Here is a 20,026-nt window from a genome sequence, read left to right on the forward strand (position 1 = left end):
GTGTTTAATTTCTGATGACTCTTTTTAAATAATGTAGGGTTGGTGCATCAGATATTCTGAGCTGTTGGTGATGTGAACTTTCCTGAACTGTGGTATGGATTTTATCCATTCCTCTGCATTTCTAAATAGCTGCCAAAAGGTAATGATCCATTTTAAGCTGTAGTCACCTGGATGGAAGTATTATAGAGGGTTAATAAAAGGAAATCTTTTTTTTTTTTTTAAGAAAAAAAAAAAGAGAATTCTTGGTCCCCACCCCAAACCTACTGAGTCAAAAACTCTGGGGTGGGGCTCAGAAATCTGTGTTTTAACGAGCTATCTAGGTGGTGTGGGTGCATATTGCAGCTGGAGTGGAGTCAGGCTATCTCTCTCCTCTGCTTTCCCTCTTCCCACCATCCTCTTTTCCATCCTATCTTCTCCCATCTGACCTCCCCTCTAAACCAACACCTTCTCAGAAGCCCCTGGGGTTCCATTTAAGCATCCCAGCTGGGTTGTGAGGCTTCATGGACCACAAGGAAGATAGGAGATTATGACCAAGCTCCAGAAAATGGACACGTCCTCCTGGCTGAACGTTGGCAAGGAAGCCGGCGCAGATAAACTAGAAAATGCTGTGACGGCCATCGGAGGCCCATGGCTCCACGTGCTTCTGAGGCAGAATAAGACCAGGGCAGAGTTTGGAGTCTGTGCTGTCCTGGAAACAGCCTTAGCTTCATAAGGATGTTTGGAGTAAAATGGCTTAGGCAAGGAACAGCAACCAGAAGAAACTAAGACAGCCACCGGTGACCACAGAGAAGCCAGAAGCAATGGAGTCACTCAGAGTAAAATACAAGAACAACAACAAAAAACACAAGTAGGACAAATCTATTGAAATATATATCAGCACTTTCTAAAGACTCAGATGGATTTTCTGCAGAGCTGGGGGCCAGTATTCAGTGGATGTTTGAGGAGACAGTGACTCCTGAAGGCTGGAGAACTAGAGACACTCATGTACAAAAAGATGCTACAGTTGATTCTTTCAACAAACATTTGCCAAGAGCAACTGGGTGGATCAGTCAGTTAAGCATCTGCCTTCAGCTCAGGTCACGATCCCAGGGTCCAGGGATCGAGCCCTGCATTGGGCTCACTGCTCAGTGGGGAGCCTGCTTCTCCCTCTCCTTCTGTGCCCCACCTCCCTGCTCATTATCTCTCTCTCAAATAAATAAATAAAATATTTACAAATAAAAAATTTTTATAAATAAATAAATTGGTTAGATAGATAAATAAATAACTAAATAAAGACATTTGTCAGGTACCAACAGGTAAGCACGGTGCATGCTGGATTTTAAGCAGAGAACAAATCTGGTACCTCCCTCTGGTACTGGGGTCCTTTCTGGCAGGCTCTGCAACCAGCTTCTCAGCTGCTTGTATAGCTGGGTCTGCTCAGACCCCTCAAGATCCCAAGGCATCTCAGGGAAACTAAATTATACATAAGACCCCAGCTCTGGACTGAATTGTGTCCCTTCAAAATTCATATGTTGAACCCAAAGAACAAATAATCTAATCAAGAAATGGGCAGAGGACATGAACAGACATTTCTGCAAAGAAGACATCCAGATAGCCAACAGACACATGAAAAAGTGCTCCACATCACTCAGCATCAGGGAAATGCAAATCAAAACCACAATGAGATACCACCTCACACCAGGCAGAATGGCTAAAATTAACAAGTCAGGAAATGACAGATGCTGGCAAGGATGCGGAGAAAGGGGAACCCTCCTACACTGTTGGTGGAAATGCAAGCTGGTGCAACCACTCTGGAAAACAGCATGGAGGGTCCTCAAAAAGTTGAAAATAGAGCTACCCTGTAACCCAGCAATCGCACTACTGGGTATTTACTCTAAAGATACAAATGTAGTGATCAGAAGGGACACGTGCACTCAAATGTTTATAGCAGCAATATCCACAATAGCCAAACTATGGAAAGAACGTAGAAGTCCATCAACAGATGAATGGATAAAGAAGGTGTGGCATATATATACAAGGGAATACTATGCAGCCATCAAAAGAAATGAAATCTTCCCATTTGTGACAACTTGGATAGAACTAGAGGGTATTATGCTTAGCGAAATAAGTCAATCACAGAAAGACAATTATCACATGATCTCCCTGATATGAGGAAGCCAAGAGGCAACGTGGGGGGCTTGGGAGGTAGGAAAGGAATAAATGAAACAAGATGGGATCAAGAGGGAGACAAACCATAAGAGACTCTTAATCTCACAAAACAAACTGAGGGTTGCTGGGCAGAGGGAGGTAGGGAGAGGGTGGTTGGGTTATGGACATTGGGGAAGGTATGTGCTATGGTGCTGTGGTGAGTGCTATGAAGTGTAAATCTGGTGATTCACAGACCTGTACCCCTGGGGCTAATAACACATATTATGTTAATTTTAAAATTACATTTAAAAAAAGAAAATTAAAAAAAAATTCATATGTTGAAACCTGACCCCCAAGGTGAATGTATTTGGAGTAAGGAAGTAATTAAGGTAAAATGAGGTCATCAGGGTGGAGCCCTGATCCAGTAGGATTAGTGTCCTTACAAGAAAAGACACCAGTGAGCTCTCTCGCTCTCTCTCTCCACCGTGTGAGGACACAGGGAGAAGTTGGCCATGTGCAAACCAGAAAGAAAGCCCCCACCAGAAACCAGATTGGCTTGCACTTTGACTAGGACTTCCCAGCTTCCAGAACCGTGAGAAAATAAATTTTGTTGTGTAAGCCACCCCGCCTCTGGTATTTTGTGATGACGGCCCAGCTGACTTAGACCCCCTCCTCTGCCCAACCACACCAAGCTGTCCTGTTGGCCCATGTGTACTATAGGTTAGCACCAGGAACTGTCCCAGAAGAGTGCTGAATTGCAAGCAGGGTCAACGATTCTCTCCTTGACTTCTGTGTTCTCACTAATCCACCTTCCCCCTCCAAACCTGAGCCCAGAGAAGGGAAACTGGGACACCCATCTTAGCCTTTCATCTCCTGCTTCGCTGTTCTTCTCCTTCCTCAACCTCCAGAGGTGAAGAAGGTGACAGGCTTTTCTTTTGTGGCTCCTAATTACATCTTTCTTCCTGATGCCAGCTAAGCCTTAATGGTTTACAGAGGTACCTACTCCACATCCCTGAAAAATTCAACTGGGAGAGATTCTCCAAGTTTGCTTACTCATATAGGAATTTGGAGAACTTGTCTTGCAAGGCTGTTGTCCTGTTGTATAATCCCATTTTTGAATGGCAAGAGCTAGTGCTATGGTCTCTCTTGGCATTCTTTCTGGAACTGAGTTGAATCTCTGCCTGGCCCAAAAGATATCTAGGATGTAATGGAGAAAAAGGTTATGGCTAGGAAAGACAAAAGAGAAAAGCACATCAAAATAAAAAGAAGATTACCCCATTTTAAGTATGTATATGTATACATTTTTTAACAAAAACATGACATCATGTTTTATATACTTCTGTGCTCCTAGCTTGATTAATCTAAAAGTATGTGCTTGCCTTTCATATTGGCACATAGAGATCTCTCTCATTCTGTCTCTACCTCCACGGTCCTGGTCACCAACCTGCCTCCCCTAGGCCTCTGCCTCGGTCTCCTACCTGGCCACCCTACTCTCACTCTTGTCTGGCCATGGTCTGCTCTCCAAACAGAAAAGAAGTTCTCTAATAAAAAATAAAGACAACAATAAGACAAAGCTCCCTCTAAGAACAACTGGAAAAGGGAGATAAAGTATTTTTTAAAAAAACTATTTTTAAAGACATCCCAGAACTTTGGAGTCCAAAAGCACTAGAGGGATTGAGTGGTGGTGATGGGGAGAACCGTGTGCCTCCCCCTTTTCTTGCTGGGACCACTGTCAGCCTCACATGGGCTGGAGGCTGCAGATCTGGGTTTGACTCCTAGTAGGAGCCCAAACATGTTACATTCTACCTGTGGCTCATGTTATATTTCTTTTCTTTTCTTTTTTTTAAGATTTTATTTATTTGAGAGAAAGCAAGAGAGAGAGAGTACACAAGCAGGGGGAGCAGAAGGCAAAGAGAGAAGCAGACTCCCCACTGAGCAGGGAACCCGATGCAGGACTCAATCCTGGGACTCTGGGATCATGACCTGAACCAAAGGCAGGTGCTTAACCAACTGAGCCCCCCAGGCACTCCTATGTACTTTGTTTTATAACAGCTTTATTGAGGTATAATTCACATACCGTAAAATTTGCCCCTTTCACGTGTATAATTCAGTGTTTTTTAGTATTTAGTACAAACATCACTATTACCTAATTCCAGAAAGTGTTCATCATCCCCAAAAGAAAACCCTAACTGTGAATAAACTAAAACAACCTTTTGAGCCTTTTAATGAGTTCAGACCTCTTCCATGTGGGCGCTCCTGGAACTATTAAAAATTGAGGCAATTCTAAATAGGTTTACAGGTTTGATTTACAAAATGTCTAAAAATTTAGATACTTGCATTTAACATAGAAACACTATGAAAATATCACACAAGAATGCCATGAAAAACAACCATGCTTAGGTAAGTATGGGATCTGTTTTTTAAACATTACTTCGCAGTGCACTGGAGGCAATACTGGTCTCGTAGGGAGATGCAAATTCGTCTTTGCAGATTAGTTTCCTGAGAGTTCAAATCAAGGGGCCCCTGGAGAAAAGAGGCCCAATCAAATATGCCCTTTTTCCCACAGCTGCCTTACACCTACCCTGCTAAGGTTATTTTGGGATTATGAACTACTTTGTTAAGTGGTATAAATGCAGACCAAAAAAATACACCAAAAAGGAATGACTTTTATTTAAAATTACGGAAACACCTAATTTTTTAATTTGGGAGATGATGGGGTGAGTCTTGCCCACCCCTCCTTAGAGCAAGGCCAATTTTCTCAATCCCACATACCCAGAAGCCCCTTTCCCACAAGCTTCACATGTTCCTTCACTGAGAAGATACGAGAAATGAAGGAATTGAAGCATGTCTTGGGTAATGGACTGTGGTAACAAGTCTCCAAGCAAAGCCAACCTCTCTCCCTGGGACAGAGTCAAGCATTGTGTGGTTTAGGTTTTGTCCTAAGAGATACGGGGAGTCATCAAAGTATCTTTAACAAGGAAGTGACGTAATCAGATTCATTTTTTTTAAAGGATTGTTCTGGCAGAGATGTGGCAAGTGGACTATAAAGGATCAAGAATGGAATCAGGGAGACTAGGTAAGAAGTTCTTTGCCGTGGTCCTGGAAGAGACATAGGGGTAACCTGAACGAGCCATGGTAGTGACAAAGAGTGGTCCCATTCTGGACACTAGCACTGCCAGGACTTGCTAATAAATTACAGTGGGGTCTGATGGAAAGAAGATCTTTAAGTACGTGGCTTAATTACTGAATGGACATGTGAAGGAGCCCTTTGAGATGCCTACCAGACACCCACATGGAGATGTTGAATAGAAATTTGGTGCTGTGAGTCTGGAACCCAGGAGACAGGTAGGAGCTGGCAATAGAACATGAGCCTTAGACATGTAGGAGATATTTAAAGCCAAGAGACTAGATGAGGCTACCCAGGAATGAGAAAAGAGAGGAAGGCCCAGGCTGGAGCCCAGAACACTCCAACACTTAGAGGTTGGGAGGAAGAACAGTTATAAGCAAAGGGCCTTCTGAAGAAATGGTAAGAGAGGTAGGAGAGAGTACAGAACAACTTATGTCCCAGAAGCCAGGCAGGCAAATGTTTCAAGGAAGGAAGGGTCCATGGTAAAATGCTACTGAGAGATTGGTCCAGATGGAGGATGAGAACTGACCATGGGCGCAGAATGATGGAGGGGACTTCAGGGGGAAAGGGGTCAATGCAGTGGTGGGGCTGAAACCCGACTGCTATGAGTTTAGAAAAGAAGAAAGACATTGTGAGTTCAGGCAACTAACTCAGTAAAGGACTTTCGCTTCAAGCCCCTAATTTCCTCTTGGCCCTTACTGATGCACACTCGCCCTTCCACTGGGCTCTGTGCCCAGGGGGCTGCTCTGTGCAGACCACACCAATGGGCCCCTTACCCTCTGGCTTTCAAGGGGGTCTGGCAAGGTCTGGGAGAGTGGAAGATGACCTGGGTGTCCTCCATAAGAGGCGTCTCTATTACTCTCTTCTTAGTCCTCCCTTCTCCTGCTGTTCCTAAGCTATAACAGCGCACCTGTCCCTAGCTCCAGGTTCCTGTACTGTCCCTTGTGGCTCCTCTACACCTTGCCCTTCCCTTGGAAAACAGTCCCTTCATAAACAAACCCTCCTTGAATTGTCCTAACATAAATGTGTCCTCCATTTCCTGTTGAGACACTGACTTATATAAGCTATAAGCCAAGAATTGAGCAGATATCTGGAAAACTTAAAAAAAAAAAAAAAAAACCTTTGTTATCGTGAAAAATTTCAAGGTATTTTAGAGAGAATATTAAAATAAACTCCCAGGAACACATTACTCAGCTTGAGCAATTAATTTGTGGCCCCTCTGATTTCCTCTAATTCCTGCCCACTCCCCACCACTGCCACTGGATTATTTTTTTAAGATTTTATTTATTTTATTTGAGAGAGAGGGAGAGCAGTGGGAAGGGGCAGAAGGAAAGAGAGAATCTCAAGCTGACTCTGCTGAACACAGAGCCCAATCCCACAACCCTGAGACCATGACCTGAGCTGAAACCAAGAGTTGGACACTCAAGTGACTGTGCCACCTGGATTATTATTTTTTAAGGTTTTATTTAGAGAGACAGAGCCCATGTGTGTGCATGAGCAGGGAGAGAGGCAAGGGAAAGGGAGAAAGAGAATTCCAAGTAGACCCCACACTAAGTGCAGAACTCAACACGGGGCTCAGTTTCACCTCTCTGGGATCCCAAACTGAGCCGAAATCAAGAGTCAGATGCTTAACTGGGTTATTGTAAAGCAGGTCCTGGACATCGTGGACGTTCATCCATAAGTCAGTCAGTGTGGATCTCTAACAAAGTAAGCAATGTTTACATAACCACAATACCATTATCACACCTTGAAAGTTAATGCTAAATTGGGGCACCTGGGTGGCTTAGTCAGTTAAGCATCTGACTCTTGATTTCAGCTCAGGTCATGATCTCAAGGTCATGAGGTCGGGGCTCCACATTGAACATAGAGGCTGCTTAAGAGTCTCCCTCCCTCTGCCTCTGCCTCTCCCCCACCACTACCCTGCTAGCACATGCATGCTCTCACTCTCTCTTTCTAAAAAAAAAAAAAAAAAAGTTAATACTAAATCACTAATATCATCAAATACCCAGTCAGTGTTCACATTTCCTAATTGTCTCATAAATTTTTTCCTACTCAGTTGGTGTGTGCCAGGATCTACACATCCAGGATCCAGAATCTTCCAGGGCTCCTAAGCTTCTAAGAGCCCCCTACATTTGCTTTTTCCCTTTCTTATCTTTTGGTTGAAGAAAACAGATCATTTGTCCTTAGAATTTCCCATTTTTCATTTTTCTAACTGCATTTCTATGGGGTCATTGAACATGTATCCCTTCCCCTGCACTTTCTGTAAATTATTAGTGAGATTTAGAGGCTGGTCTGATTCAGATTTGAGTTTGTAGCAAAAAAAAAAATAAAAAATAAAAATACCCCTAGGCATCTCTGTGTACATCTATTATATCTGGATTTACACCTTTTGGGGAGCAATGAGCACACCTACTATCCAGATCCCCATTTCTAAATACCATTCTCCACTGAAAGGAGCCAGGCTCCTTGGAGAAAGGGCTGATATCAAGGCTGGGGCAAGAGAAGTTTAAATGAATGTGAAGTATCTTCTTGTACCACAAAGTAAGGATGTGCTCAAACGATGATAGAGACTCATTGGAAGGACACACAAGCCAGCTTCAATGGCCTTCCATTGGACACATCTGAGATAATTTGAGCATCAAAATAAATAACAATATTAATGAATTATAACCCACTGACTATTCATGGATATAAATAGATAAGTAAGTAAATAGGAAGAAACTGCTCTCTCCTATAGTAGAATGTCAATGAATATGTAACTTTATATTTTGGAAGCTTTTTATTTTGAAATAACTTAAAAGTCACACAAAACCTGTGAAAAATAGAAAAAAATCTCCTATCTACACTTCACCAAGATTCCCCAGTTGTCAACAATCCCCTATATGTAGATATTTGTAAATGACACTACAAAGGGCTGATATCCAGGATCTATAAAGAACTCCTCAAACTCAACAAACACAAAACAGATAATTATGTCAAAAAATGGGCAGAAGACTTGAACAGACACTTTTCTAAAGACATACAAATGGCTAACAGACACATGAAAAAGTGTTCATCATCTTTAGTCATCAGGGAAATTCAAATCAAAATCACATTGAGATACCACCCTACACAAGTTAGAAACCAAAACAGAAAGTTACATTCTTTTGCAGTTGAATTATAACGTGCAAATTTCCACCCCCGTTCCCACGCCAGTGTCTCCTCATGCACGTGTGTTGGCAGAGATGTGAGAGAATATCCTTACAGTAATTGCTTGGCAGTGAAACGAATGGATCAAAGTAACTTAAACAATGTGATCACATTGTCCTTTATATTAGCTTCATTGTCATTGTTGTGACAAATGACCACAAACTTTGTGACTTATGACAACAGAAATTTATTCTCTCCCAGTTCTGGAAGCCAGAAGTCCGAAGTCAAGGTGTCAGCAGGGCTCAATCCCTCCAAAGGCTCCAGGGAGGGACCCTAATTTGCCTTTTCCAGCTTCTGTTGGCTCCTGGCACTCCTTGGCTTGTGACAGCATCTGTCCAGTCTCTGTCCCTGTCTCCATGTGGCCTTCTCCCTGTGTGTCTCTCTGCGTGTCTTCTCTTCTTCTCACAAGGATATTCCCATTGGATTTAAGTCCCAACCTAGTCCAGTATGATGTCATCTCTATCCTTACCTTAATACATCTGCAAAGGTCTTATTTCCTTTTTTTAAATTGTGTTATTCTAGTCACCACACAGTACGTCATTAGTTTTTGATGTGGTCTTCCATGGTTCATTGTTTGCATATAACACCCAGTGCTCCATGCAATCTGTGTCCTCCTTAATACCCATCACCAGGCTCACCCATCTCCCCACCCGCTCCACTCTAAAACTCTCAGTTTGTTTCCCAGAGTCCCTAGTTTCTTATGGTTCATCTCCCACTCCGTTTTCTCTGCCTTCATTTTTCCCTTCCTTCTCCTAATATCCTCCATGCTATTCCTTATGTTCTACAAATAAACTGAAACCATATGATAATTGAGTTTTTCTGCTTGACTTATTTCACTCAGCATAAAGTGTTGATGCAAAAGTTGGGTATTCATCCTTCCTGATGACTGAGTAATATTCCACTGTGTATGTGGACCACATCTTCTTTACCCATTTGTCTGCTGAAGGGCATCTTGGCTCTTTCCACAGTTTGGTGACTGTGGCCATTGCTGTTATGAACATTGGGGTGCAAGTGCCACTCCTTTTTACTACATCTGTGTCTTTGGGGTAAATACTCAGCAGTGCAAATGCTGGATCATAGAGTAGCTCCATTTTTAATTTTTTGAGAAACCTCCATAATGTTTTCCAAAGGGGCTGCACCAATTTGCATTCCCACCAATGGTGTAAGAGGGTTCCCCTTTCTCCACAACTACTCCAACATCTGTTGTTTCTTGCCTTGTTAATATTTCCCATTCTAACTGGTGTTAAGGTGGTATCTCAAAGGGTTTTGATTTTAATTTTCCTGATGATTAAAGATGATGGGGGTGCCTGGGTGGCTCAGTGGGTTAAGCCTCAGCCTTCTGCTCAGGTCATGATCTTGGGGTCTTGGGATCGAGCCCCGCATCGGGATCTTTGCACGGCAGGGAGCCTGCTTCCCCCTCTCTCTCTGCCTGCTGCTCTGCCTACTTGTGATCTCTCTCTCTTTGTCAAATAAATAAAATCTCAAAAATATATATATTTTTAAAAAAAATAAATAAAGATGATGAACACTTTTCCATGTGTGTGTTAGCCATTTGTATGTCTTCTTTAGAGAAGTTCTGCTCATGTCTTCTGTCCATTTCTTAACTTGATTATCTGTTTTTGGGTGTTGACTTTGAGATGTTCCTTATAGATCTTGGATATCAGCCCTTTGTCTGTAGTGTCATTTGCAAATATCTTCTCCCATTCTGTGGGTTGCCTCTTTGTTTTGTTGACTGTTTCCTTTGCTGTGCAGAAGCTTTTTATCTTGTTGAAGTCCCCAAAACTCATTTTTGCTTTTGTTTCCCTTGCCCTTGGAGACGTGTCTTGAAAGAAGTTGCTGTGACCAATGTCGAAGAGGTTACTGCCTATGTTCTCCTCTAGGATTTTGGTGGATTCCTGTCTCATGTTGAGGTCTTTCATCCATTTAGAGTTTATCTTTGTGTATGATGTAAGAGAATGGTCCAGTTTAATTCTTCTGTATATAGCAGTCCAATTTTCCCAGCACCATTTATTGAAGAGACTATCTTTTTTCCACTGGATATTTTTTCCTGCTTTGTTGAAGATTAGTTGACCATAGAGTTGAGAGTCCATATCTGGGTTCTCTATTCTGTTCCATTGGTCTATGTGTCTGTTTTTGTGCCAGTACCGTACTGTCTTGGTAATCATGGCTTTGTAATATAGCTTGAAATCAGGCAACGTGATGTCACCAGATTTGTTTTTCTTTTTCAACATTTCCTTGGCAGTTCGGGGTCTTTTCTGGTTCCATACAAATTTTAGGATTGTTTGTTCCAGCATTTTGAAAAACATCATTAGTATTTTGATTGGGATGGCATTGAAATTATAGATTGGTCTGGGCAGCATAGACATTTTAACGATATTTATTCTTCCAATGTTTTGGAATGTTTTTCCATCTTTTTATGTCTTCTTCCATTTCTTTCATGAGTGTTTTGTATTTCCTAGAGTATAGATCTTTTACGTTTTTGTTTAGGTTTAATCCAAGTTTTCTTATGGTTTTTGGTGCTATTGTAAATAAAACTGATTCTCTAATTTCTCTTTCCACAGTTTCACTGTTAGTGTATAAGAAAGCAACTGATTTCTGTGCATTGATTTTTGTATCCTGCCACATTACTGAATTGCAATATGAGTTCTAATAATTTGGGGATGGAGATTTTTGGGTTTTCCACATACAGTATCATGTCATCTGTGAAGAGAGACAGTTTGACTTCTTCTTTACCAGTTTGAATGCATTTTATTTCTTTTTGCTGTCTGATTGCTGTTGCTAGGACTCCTAGTATCATGTTGAACAATAATGGTGAGAGTGGGCATCCTTGTCATGTTTCTGATCTCAATAGAAAGGTTCTCAGCTTTTCTCCATTAAGGATGATAATTGCTGTGGGTTTTTCATAGATGAATTTCATGTAGTTGAGGAAAGTTCCCTCTATCTCTATACTTTGTGGAGTTTTAATCAGGAAGGGATGCTGTATTTTGTCAAATGCTTTTTCTGCATCAGTTGAGAGAACCATGTGGTTCTTGTCTCTTCTCTTATTTATGTGTTCTATCACATCGATTTATGAAAGTTGAACCACTCTTGCATCCTAGGGATAAATCCCACCTGGTCGTGATAGATATCCTTTTAATGTACTCTTGGATCCCATTAGCTAGGATCTTGTTGAGAACTTTGGCATCCATATTCATCAGGGATATTGGTCTGAAATTCTCCTTTTTGATGGGGTCTTTGCGTGGTTTGGGGATTAGGTAATACTGGACTCATAGAAAGAGCCTGGAAGTTTTCCTTCTGTTTCTATTTTTTTGAAACAGCTTCAGGGAAATAGGTATTATTTCCTCTTTGAATGTTTGGTAGAATTCCCCAGGTAATCCATCACATCCTGGACTCTTGTTTTCTGGGAGATTTTTGATCATTGCCTCAATCTCATTACTGGTTATGGGTCTGTTCAAGTTGTCAATTTCTTCCTGTTTCAGTCTTGGTGGTTTATAGGTTTCCAGGAATGCATCCATTTCTTTCAGGTTGCTTAATTTATCGTCATATAGCTGTTGATAATAATTTCTGATAATTGTATTTATTTCCTTGGTGTTAGTCGTGATTGCTCATCTTTCACTCATAGTTTTATTAACTTGGGTCATTTCTCCTTTCTTTTGGATAAGTCTGGCCAGTGGTTTATCGGTCTTATTAATTCTTTCAAAGAACCAGCTTCTAGTTTCTTTAATGTGTTCTACTGTGTTTCTGGTTTCTAATTCATTGATCTCTGCTCTAATCTTAATTCTTTCCCTTCTCATGCGTGGGTTAGTTTTAATTTAGTGTTGATTCTCCCGGTCTTTAAGGTGTAAAGATAGTTTGTGTATTCAGGATTTTTCTTTTTTTTTTTTTTTTTTTTTTTTTTTTGAGTGAGGCTTGGATTGTTATATATTTACCCCTCAGGACCATCTTTGCTGTATCCCACAGGTTTTGGATCGATGTGTCTTCATTCTTATTGGTTTCCATGAATTGACTAAGTTCTTTGATTTCCTGGTTGACCCAAACATTCTTGAGCGGGATGGTCTTTAGCTTCCAGGTGTTTGAACTTGTTCCAAACTTTTTCTTGTGCTTGAGTTCCAGTTTCAAAGCATTTTGGTCTGGGAATACGCAGTGAATAATCTCAATCTTTTGGTATCAGTTGAGACCTGAATTGTGACCCTGTGTGTAGTCTATGCTGGAGAAAGTTCCATGCACACTTGAAAAGAATGAGTATTCTGTTGTTTTAGGGTGGAATGTTCTGTATATACCTATGAGGTCTATCTGGTCCAGTGCATCATTCAAAGCTCCTGTTTCTTTGTTGATTTTCCGTTTAGCTGATCTGTCTGTTGCTGAGAATGGAGTGTTAAGGTCCCCTACAATTAAGGTATTATTATCAATGTGTCTTTTTATTTTGGTTAACAATTGGCTTATGCAGTTAGCTGCTCCCATGTTGGGGGCATGGATATTGATAGTTGTCACATCTTCTTGTTGGATAGACCCTTTAAGAATGTTATAGCATCCTTCTGTATCTCTGACTACAGTCTTTAGCTTGAAATCTAATTTGTCTGATATGAGAACTGTTACCCCAGCTTTCTTTTGCGGTACCTTGGCATGAAAGATGGTCCTCCATCCATTCACTTTCAGTCTGGATGTATCTATGGGTATAAATGAGTCTCTTGTAGACAGCATATGGATGGGTTCTGTCTTTCTATCCAATCTGCAACCCTGTGCTGTTTTATGGGAGGTTTTAGGCTGTTCACATTGAGAGTGATTATTGACAGATAAGATTTTATTGTGATCATGTTGCCTGTGAAGTCCTTGTTTCTATGGATTATCTCTGTATATCTCTGTTCTGTATCACTCTTGGGGTCTTTCTACTTTTATAGAACCTCCCCCTTAATATTTCTTGCAAGGCCGACTTAGTGGTCACATATTCTTTCAGTCTTTGTAGGTCCTGGAAGTTTCTTATCTCTCCATCTATTCTGAGTGTCAGCCTTGCTGGATAAAGAATTCTTAGATGCATATTCTTCTCATTTAGTATACTGAATATGTCTTGCCAGTCCTTTCTGGCTTGCCAGGTCTCTGTGGACAGGTCTGATGCTATTCTGATGTTCCTCCCTCTGTACTTAAGGAATCTCTTCCCCCTAACTGACCTTAAAAAGGTTTCCTTGGTTCTAAGATTTCCAAGTTTTACTATTACATGCCTATGTGTTGATCTGCCCTCATTGATCTTGGGGAGGGGGGTGTTCCCTCTGCCTCTAGGACACGATTGCTTGTTTCACATAACAGATTGGGGAAGTTCTTGGCTATGATTTGGCCAAATATGTCTTCTAGTCCTCTCTCTCTCCACCCTCTCAAGGATCCCAATAATTCTGACATTGGAACATTTCATGGCATCATTTATTTCTCTGACCATCCCCAGCTCCAATGAACCAGATAAATTCTTAAGAAGTTCCCTGGAAAAGCAGGTGCCTGACCACGACTTGCAATTCCTGTTCCAGCTCTCTTGTCCTGCAGCTGCTTCTCATCCACTGTGTTCCTACATCTCCCTGGTTGACTTCCAGTACTGCTGGAAGGAAGAGTAAACACCCCTCTCAAATATCCCTTCTTCGGTCAACAAGGCAGTGAGAAGGAAAAGCCCCAACCATTCCACCAAGGAGGACCTGTGCTACGCCATGTAAACACATCCAAGCACCTATGTCCTCACAACCATAACAGTTTGCAGGAGAAACCAAGAGAGATCCCATGCCACTACCCTTCTTTGCATTTCTAAGAACATTGTGATTTCCAAAGTCTCTTTCTCTGGTGTTCAACACTTGCACCTCCTTCATCTGCCACAACCCTGGGAGGTCACTATATTTGTCCAGTTTTTATAAAAGGAATACAAACATTTATAGAGGGGATAAGCTTTCTCTGGGTCCCACACTGAAGTGGTAACAAAACTGGTATCCTCTGCACATCACAGGACTCTCTCCACCGCTAACATTTCTTGTTCCCAGCCTCCCAGCCTCCCTAGATGAAACTAACACACCCACTTTAGAAGGAAATAATGAGGATTAAATAAAATGAAGCTTGTCAGGCACTTTGTGCCATGGTTACACATAGTAATGATAGTCAGCCTTATTTAAATTTTTAATTCCAGTTTCCCTTTTCTAACCATGTAATTATTTGTTTCATATCCATCTTCTCTGCTAGACTGTATGCTCCAAGAGGGTAAGGACTGCAACTGCCCTCATTAATACAATCGGAAAGGAAGAAAGAAAGGCAGGCAATATTCTACAGAAGAACATAACAGAATCTAAAGCTTTCATACCATTCACAATGCCTAGAATACACCCTAAATTATTCAATGTGCAAAAAGCAGAAAAACATGACCATCCTCAAAAAAAAAAAAAAAAAAAAGACAATCAAAAGAGACCAACACCTAGAGGATCCAAGTGTTGGAATTAGCAGACAAGGGTTTTTTTTAAAGGACCTCCTGTAACCATGCTTAAGGACATAAGGAAAATATGCTCATGATGTATAAGCAAATAGGACATCGCAGCAGAAATACTGAAACTTTAAAAAAGAACCAAATGGAAATCCAAGAGTTGAAAACTTACAATGTCTGTTAAAGTTCGCAAGATGGATTTAAGAGTAGATTGAAAGTGGTAAGAAAAAAAAAAAAAGTAAGCAACCTCAAGAGAAAATTTTCAATCTAAACAACAGAGAGAGAGAAAAGTTTGAAAAAACAATGAATTGAGTCTCACGAACTGATGGAACAATATCAAAAGACCTGACATAGATGGAATTGTAGGTCTAGAAAGAGAAAAGAGAATGAATAAGGCCAAAAAAATTTAAAATTTTTAATTAAAATTTTTAAAAAATTTTAATAATGGCCATAATTCAAAAGTGTCTCGAGTTAGTGAAAGGTATAAAATTGCAGGTTCGAGAAGTTCAACTAAACCTAAGCAGGATAAATACCAAGAAAACCACATCTATGCACATCATAATACAACAACCAAAGATTAGGGAAAAGTTTTGAGAGAAGTCATAGAAAAATGTCACAATAAGGGAACAGTGATTTGAAGGGTCCATGACTCACGGACACCATGATGGATCCATGACTCACGGACTCCATGACTCCATTCACAGCTGTGGAGACCATGAAATTGTAACTTCTTTAGAGTGTTGAAAAGAACAGCTATTCTATATCTAGAGAAAATATCCTTCAAGAATGGAAGGTGCAACCAATTAAGGAATGAAGAGGTCACTGAGGCACAGGTAGAGCATGATGATGGTGGCACGGGGGTAGGGCCCATGGAGGTAGAGTCGCCCAGGGAAGCCTCACTGAGAGGGGGACACCGTAAGCTGGAACCTGAGAGCTGAATAGCAGCCAGCCTTGGGACAAGTCTCACTCCTCATCACACCTTTGCTCTAGTGAGTACCTGGTAGGGGCACCAAGCATTTGTATGGGATGAAAAAAGAGAAGAATATATAGATGAGACGTTGTTACGTGAAAGGCATCAGACTTTGTCTTGACAGTTCGAGAGTCAACTGAGGTCCTGGGGCCAACAGGTGGAATTTGCAGAGAAGCAGGAAAGGGTTCCCAGAATTCTGGTAATAGAAAAGAGTTTGACCGCTGAAAGTTCCCCAAGGTGGAGAGCAGCTGGTGAGGAGAGTGGCAGAGACTCTAGTACAAGCTAGGAGGGACAGACGGTGGTGTAAAGCCTCACCGGCCCAAATGGAGAGGAGGAGGTGCCCCAAGTCAATTTGTGAGAGAGCAGGTTTTGCCTGGAAAGTGATCAAAGCTGAGTTCTATGTTTCTTACTCTTCAGCGTGCATCAGAATTACCTCGAGGGCTGCCCTGAGCGTTTGCTTTAGTGTGCTGAGCCCCTGGGGCTTGCATTTTAAGGTCTTCTTTGGGTGATTCGAATCAACAGTGACTAAAGGACTCCACTGAGAAACTCAGGCTGACCACAATATTTGGTCTCCACCCTTTAGACCCTTGGCAACCAGAGAGGGAGAAGATGATGTAACTGGACCTCCCTAATGGGAGGGCCTGAAGCCGCAACAGGAAATCCAGCAGAGCTGTTCCCCAAAATGCACGCAACCATCAAAAATCACATTATTGAGGGCTCTCTGACCACAGAGAGAAAAATGTTTATGCTTCGTAAAAAAACAAACAAAAAAACCTAGATAATTGCCATTATATTTTACTATTACCTACATTAACTTCATATGTAAGGAAACAGAGAAAGGATATTGGAAGGGTCTATCTGAAAATGCTGAAATTGCTCATCTTTGATGATAAGGAAACAAATCTTTTATTCCCTTTGTGCTTGCCTCTACTGCCATATTTTAAACAATACATATATATATATATACTCATTTTAGTTTTCCCCCTGTTGATTAGGCAAAACAAATTCAAGATACACAAGGCTTCTGAAATTTCCAGTGTCCCTCATCTGCATTATAAATGCACTTCAGGCATGTGAGTTTTGTAACTTATCAAGGGAACAGATTTCATTTAGGCTGCTTTTTGGCTGCAAGTTAGAGAAAATGGTAATGAATTATTGTCTCATGTAATAGCAAATACCACAGTCAGCAGTTCCAGGTTTGGCCATCTGGACTTGGCCCATTCAGTGGCTCTGTGTTTAACCAAAAGGATAGCTTCTTTCTGTTTTGGCTCTGCCCTTATCAACGTGTCAGTCTACCCTGGGCTGGCTCCTCTCACTACCCCAAGGTGGCTGCCCCAGGTCCAGGTATCACACACCTACATGACAACCTCCAGCAGCAGAGGACTATGACTCCTCACGCAGCTTATGTCTTGTCAGTGAGGAAACCTTCATCAGGGGACTTCAATACCTCTCCATGGCCAGGATGGGATCACATGCATTTTCTAAGCTGGTCACTGGCAAAGGAATGGTATGACTGACTTAGACAAGTCAGAATTTACTAGAATGACATGGAGGAGGACTGGACAGGAACAAAACCCAGGGTTTGCTCGAAGGAAGATGGCTTCATGTCAGGCAACCCATCGGCTTTCCTATATAATGTTTCTTCATTTGGCCCCCTTGAGTGTGAGAGATGAAGAGTCAAAGTCTTAAGTTTATTCAGCCTCTCTACTCATTCATTCACTCATCCAATATTTACCAAGTGCCTCTTATAGATCAGAGAGTGTGTTAGGAGGAAGGTATACAGTTTTAAATAAGATAAGGAAGACTCTCTCCAGGATGCCTGAGTGGCTCGGTGGATTAAACCCTCTGCTTTCAGTTCAGGTCATGATCCCAGGGTCCTGGGATCAAGTCCTGCATCAGGCTCTCTGCTCAGCAGGGAGCCTGCTTCCCCGCCCCCTCTCTGCCTACTTGCGATCTCTGTCAAATAAATAAATAAAAATCTTTAAAAAAATTTAAAAAGATAAGGAAGACCCTCTTTCCACACAGTGCATGTGTTTTAGTGTGTGGTTTTTTACTTTTAGAGGGGAAGAAAAGTGGTTTTTTAAAAAGGTGGTCCATGTGGGCGGGAAATAGACCAGAGATAAGCCACAAATGAGAAGTGGGTTGTGGTTCCTGGCTCTGGTTTCAGAGGCAAAGCCAGCAGCCAGTCCCCAAATGAAAGACAATTGTGAATGAGTTCAACTTGTCTAGAGGGAACATAGTAACAATCTAGCAAAACTTGCAAAGACCCCAGCAGCCAAAGTATGTGCTTGTAAGAGAAGTCCCACAGACGTAGTCACACTGGCCCACAAATCCCTTTGCACAACGATACTATTGGCAGTATAGTTTGTCACAGCAAGAACAGAACTAATCTAAATGTCCATCAAGAGATGACCCGTCACACAAACCATGAATCCACATAATGGAATACTCTGCAGTCATTCAGACAAAGCAGATCTGCACCCTGAGGGTGCTGATGTGAAACCAACTTCAAGGTCAGGTTTTTGCTATTGTTGTTTTAACATTCATAGGCAACTCTTGAATGAGTCTCATTTGTAGACAGTGAGGTGAAGTTGGCCAGCTGCTCTTTATGTGATTTTTTGCCGTTCAGTCCTTCAAAGAATGGATAGTGAAATCAAGTCATTTCTCCTTCTTATTTTTCTTTGTTGTAACGTTATATATAAATGTATGCATATATGGACATTATCAAAGAGAAGGGATATCCTGTGAAGGAAGAAATCAGACAATAAATTTTTTTAAAGACTATGGAAATTAAAAATCTGAATTTGGGGGAGGGTGGCAGGCAACGCTTTCTTTTCACAGAGCTGAGACATAGCAGACAACCGTCTTCAAAATCTGGAATGAAAAAAACCAGACACTTAGCTGCAGAAGAAAGCCTGGGGTCTTGGCTTTATAGCTTTTAATGTCTTTGGAATTGGGCTGGGCATCAAGTGCCTTTTCCAGAAGAGGCCAGAGAAGATCAGTCCCACTTGGTTTTTAAGGCCTTAGTCAGCCCAGTGGCCAGCAGATGCTGGAGGGACACATCGTGCTGGGAGTACACCAAGTTCTTCCCCATCCAGTCCTAAGTCTAGCCCCCCCACCCCGCCAAAGTGAACATAACCAGATTTGCTTGTTTGGGGTCTGCTTGTTGATCCCATAGGTTCCTGGATCTCCACCCAGTTTAACTGTTAAAACACCACTCCCAGACAAGACCTCACAGTCTTCGAATGTGTAAGGTTTGTCCTCGAGGTCTTCAACAAACTCTCCTAAGGAGTCCAGGGTCTTCTTGCCAGTCTTTTATGGGTGGTCTCATCCAGAGAGCCAGGGTCCCCCGAAGTTCCCGCTGTCCACACAGTCATCAGACACCTGCTATTTGACATTCACAATGTGCTGAAGGCCATGGAGGCTCAAACCAGCAGGTTGCTGGGTATGCAGGTTGCTGCAGTCCTCATGTGCGGGCCACCGTGGCCGTAAGGCGGGCGTCCTCCATCACCCTGGGAGGTGCCCCGTGGGGCAGGAGGGGGTCAGCTGCGGGGCGCTGAGTGACCACATGCTGCTCACCATCTGCGGCCACTGCGCCCTCCCTCCAAGGTCAAAGACATGCGGAGAGTACGATGTAGAGGACATCGCGTTATCTTTTGTCACAAAGGACTTCTGCAAAGATGAGAAAGACACTGCCTCTGGGACAGAAAGCTGGAAGCCTGGGGACAGTAGTGGAAGGAAGAGCTGTTGTCACCCTTTTATACCATTTGTACCATTTTTATCATGAACAGATATTGTCTATAAGGATATTGTGTAAACAGGGGTGCCTGGGTGGCTCAGCTTGGTCCGGGTCATGAGATCGAGTCCCACTGGGGCTCTGAGCTCAGCACCAAGTCTGCTTAGGGTTCTCTCTCTCTCCCTCCCTCCCCTTTCATCCCTCCCCCTGCTCACACCCTGTGCACACACACTCTCTCTCTCAAATAAATAAATAACTTTAAAAAAAAAGTTTTGTAATCAGTAAGCCAGAGCTTCAGCTCAGTTCTGGAAGAAGGTGAGGGGTGGGATTGAGTCTGGATAGAGGATTAATGACAGACACAATGTCCCTGATGCAGGTCAAGGTCTGTGCAGGCCTGCGGTGCACCCAACAGAGAGTTCAAGTGGTCCCACCATG

General features: G+C 42.1%; 1 pseudogene; it reads right to left on the minus strand.

Moving 5' to 3' along the window:
- Nucleotides 1–18,666: 18,666 nt before the first annotated feature.
- LOC125109893 (frataxin, mitochondrial-like) lies at nt 18,667–19,500 on the minus strand (annotated as a pseudogene).
- Between the last annotated feature and the right edge of the window lie 526 nt (nt 19,501–20,026).

The sequence above is a fragment of the Lutra lutra genome, chromosome 9 (assembly GCF_902655055.1).
Source record: "Lutra lutra chromosome 9, mLutLut1.2, whole genome shotgun sequence".
NCBI lineage: Eukaryota > Metazoa > Chordata > Mammalia > Carnivora > Mustelidae > Lutra > Lutra lutra.